The sequence below is a fragment of the Neovison vison genome, chromosome 2 (genome assembly GCF_020171115.1).
Source record: "Neovison vison isolate M4711 chromosome 2, ASM_NN_V1, whole genome shotgun sequence".
Lineage (NCBI taxonomy): Eukaryota > Metazoa > Chordata > Mammalia > Carnivora > Mustelidae > Neogale > Neogale vison.
The window spans coordinates 49,652,841-49,657,187 of NC_058092.1; the positions used below are offsets into that span (position 1 = coordinate 49,652,841).

A 4,347-nucleotide genomic window follows, 5' to 3' on the forward strand; every position below is an offset into this window, starting at 1 on the left:
CAAAAGGCTGATAATCCAAGATCTATAAAGAACTCCTCAAACTCAACTCACACAATACAGATAATCACATTAAAAAAATGGGCAGAAGACATGAACAGGCACTTCTCCAAAGAAGACATATAAATGGCTATCAGATACACAAAAAAATGTTCATTATCATTAGCCATTAGGGAGATTCAAATCAATACTTTCATTTATTATTTGGCTTCTCATTTTCTCCACTGAAAGCCCTCCTTTGCGCAGTGGCAGTATCATAGCCAATGAGGTTTATCCGAGGCGCGATTATTGCTAATTGAAGGAATATTTGTTTCTTGATTCTGAGCCTAAATGGGAGAATGTCACAAGGTTAAACAGATGTGCACAAAAAGAGATAAAGGCACATCAGTTTCTCTTATCATGTACCATCTCTACCATCATGTTAGGATTACCATTATTATTGAATCACAATTACCTAATAGACATTTTTAAAATTTTTTTCCCAATTTATTTATTTTCAGAAAAACAGTATTCATTATTTTTTCACCACACCCAGTGCTCCATGCAAGCTGTGCCCTCTATAATACCCACCACCTGGTACCCCGACCTCCCACCCACCCGCCACTTCAAACCCCTCAGATTGTTTTTCAGAGTCCATAGTCTCTCATGGTTCATCTCCCCTTCCAATTTACCCAAAAGCACATACCTCCCCAATGTCAATTTTATTTAATTATTTGACAAAGAGAGAGCACAAGCAGGGGGAGTGGCAAAGGGAGAGGGAGAAGCAGACTCCCCACTGAGCAGGGAGACCATGTACAGGGCTCAACCCATTGTCTTGACACAGGGCTTGATCAAAGGACTCTGGGATCATGACCTGAGTGGAAGACAGATGCTTAACCACCTGTGTCACCCAGGAGCCCCCGAAAACTTCTTTTATTATTCCTAAATGCAATCCATTCCCTTCGTATACACAGAAGCGAACTAAAGCATACCAGGGCCACTCTGGCAATCACCTAGCACTTCTAAATTATTAATGACATATCTCCTGTATCCTTCCAGCTTTCAGCTCCCACCTCTTAGCATGTGGGTTTTTATATCTCATAGTTTTGGTTTCCCTGCATAGATTCTGAGAATTTTTATCTCTAATCCATTGATTCTTCCCCTCCGGATTATCTCAACAAACACATTCTACACTTGCTCAGTCTCCAGGGACCCGAATTTTAGCACAGATTCTTCCCAGTGAACGTGCAAGCTCTTTTCAAGACTGGGTGATAAAAACAGTACAAAGAAACAAAGCTTCAATGAGCTCTAGCCCAAGTTTGTCTCTCTCTCTCTTAGAAAAAAATTTTTAAAAAAAGTCTTCTCCAAAGTATGCAAACATTTATTGTGAAACATATTTCCCCTTTCTGTATAAAAGAATATAAACACATTGCCTGACATATGGGCCCATGTGTTCCTTCACCAAGGTGTGATGAGACTGGGAGCAGCATATGCGCCAGGTGATAGAGAGCTTGCCACAGTGCGGGCGAGAGGGCTGCTGTCTTGTGAAGCAGGTGCACAAAACCCATGTGAATAGAAGGCCCTGTGAAGCGAAACTGTGGTTATTCAGACCCACAGCGCTCACATGGGACTATTAGGTTCAGATTCAACCCTGTTTATTTAGTACTTTCAATGTGAACTTAGTGGACTTTAGGGCTTATTGAGTCACAAAAATCACCCCACAGAACGGAAATTATACCTACACAGTTGAGAACATGAAGAAATTCGGTGAACTTTCTATAGTGGTTGTTCTTAAATTTTAGCATCAGAAGAATCACCTGGAAGACTGTTACAATGCATACCTCCTGCCCACCCATCCCCCCAAGTTTCTGAGTCAGCAGTTCTTGGGTAAGGCTATATAACATGCACTTCCAGCATATTTCCATGTGAGGCTACTGCTGCTGGTCCAGAAACCACACTTTGAAAACCACCCTCCCAACATGCAATGCACAATGCTGAGGTCTAAAATCCTGATATACTGAGTTATGAAACATCAGTGCTATTAGTCGAAACCAGGAGAGCTAAATTACTCATTATGCTCAAGAGGCAGAGACAGGGCAGAAAGCTGGATACCATGCCAATATCCATAAAGCCAGAGTGGTGCCGGGAGTGCGGAATCAAGTCAAGGGCTAAGGTGATTGCCACAGGCACGCTGAGACTCCCCATCACCAGGCTTAAACAGCTTCCAGAGATGGGGTATTGGGGTAGGTCCATCAGACTTTAAATGTACATAATTAGAGTGGTCAAGATAAGATGCCAGTTTTTTTATCTTTAAATGTTTCATCCTTACTGTTCCTTTATCCTACAGTAAACTTAGATTACACCAGAAGAAAAGAATTCCAAATAGAAATGTTGTGTGTGTATGTGTGTGTGTGTGTGTGTGTGTGTTAATAATAGGTGAAACTCCTGTCAAGTCATATACCAAAGTTCTTCTAAGTGTGGGCACCCAATTGGCTATAAGGAGATGGAAGAGTTGAGAACTAAAGGTGACTGCCCTTGACTTTAAAGATCTAATAATCTAGGGAGATGTGCCTGCCCCAGGTCAGACTGTGACACATGTCAGACACAGACGGAGAAGGAATTAGTTAATGCTAATTTGAGAGAAGTGGCATCAGAGAAGGGTTCATGGAGGAGGTGGCATGTAAGTGCACTGGAGAGTTGAACAGAAATTTTATGACAGAGATTTTTGAAGAATAGTCTTTGTCTAATATATGGAAGGAAAATGATTCCCTCTTCCACTAAGGAAATGATATTCTGCCTTAGACTCATTTCCACCCATACTACAGGAAAACAATTTTTTTTTCAATTTTAAGACTTCCAAAATGAAGGTAAAAATATAGAGGAGAGAGCAAATGGAGCAAACACATTTTACAAAGGCAATAAGTCTCTCCCTATAGAAAGCATCTTGTTTTATTCTAATCTCTTTCCCGCTTACAACCCTCACAGGAGCATTTCCTTTAGAGCTGTCGAATTTTCAGAATTCCACTGTGTATTTGCACCAAGTTTTTAGAGTCAGAGTGTAAAACGAAGAAAGGTTTGTATCTTAGAGGCATCCTTTCATTCCACAGAAAGTATACTGGTTGCAAGAATTAGCTGCTAGTATTGATAGTAGAATACAATCACTTTAATATGGATTGTTTTCTAGTTTCCATTAATGGGCTTATATTAGTCTTCCAGAGCTGTCATAACAAAATACCACACATTTAGTTACATAAACAACAGAAATTTATTTCTCAGAGTTCCGGAAGTTCAAGATCTAGGTGGTAGTAGGATTGGTTTCTGGTGAGAACTCTCTTTCCCATCGTGGAGACAACAGCTCACTGTGTCCTCAGGTGGCCTTTTCTCTGTGCACATGCAGAGAGAGAGAGAGAGAGAGAGAGAGAGGGAAGTCTCTGGTGTCTCTTCTTATAACAACACCAGCCGTATCAGATTAGGGTTCTGCACTCAAGATCTCATTTAACCATAAGTACCTCCTTAAAGGTGTCTCTTTAAATATGGTCACACTAGGGGTTAACGTTTCACTATGGGAATTAGGAGGGAACACAGTGCAGTCTGTAACAGGATCATACACTCCTCAGGGCCAGACACTTACTTTATTTCCCCCTGCACTTCCCACCCAGTTTCCACATACACATAGGTCATTTGACGTGAATGAAATTCACACTTACTCCTAGTGAATTATCCAAACAACAAAATGGTATGGTCAAAGGAAATATTATTATTACCTCAAATTCATACATGAATAACCATGACTCATCGTCAGTATATAGTATATGCTAATCACTGTTCTAAACTCTGCATGAATTAACACATATTATTATTCTAATTTTAGGAATGCAGAATTGAACCCCAGAAGAGGTTAAATAATTGTCCAAGATGATATCTATAAAATGGCAGAGCCAGTATCCAAACCCCCACTGCCTAGCTCCAGAGCTCATGCTCTTAAACACTATGTTACATGTCTTCCCCTGAGGGCCACAGAAGTCTTGTGAGTTGTTTGTGATTTTTTATTTTGCACCTGTATTGGTTTCCTAGGTCTTCCATAATGTGTTACAACAGATCTGGCAGCTTCGAATGCAGAAATGGATTCTTTCATAGTTTTAAAAGCCAAAAGTCAAAAAACCAAGATATTTGCTGGGTCACACTCCCTCCCAGGGCTCCAGGGGAGAATCTGATCCTTCCTTCTTCAGCTTCCAGGCATTCCTTGGCTTGCGGCTGCATCACTCCAATCTCTGTCTCCATCCTTACATGGCCTTATCCCCTCTCTGTCTCTTCTCTATGTATCTCTTGTAAGGACAGTTGTCATTGTATTTAAGACCCACCTAGATTTAG

At 40.8% G+C, this 4,347-nt stretch overlaps 1 pseudogene; it reads left to right on the plus strand.

The window, feature by feature from the left end:
* Positions 1 to 231: 231 nt before the first annotated feature.
* LOC122901468 lies at positions 232 to 483 on the plus strand (annotated as a pseudogene).
* The last annotated feature ends 3,864 nt before the right edge of the window (positions 484 to 4,347 follow it).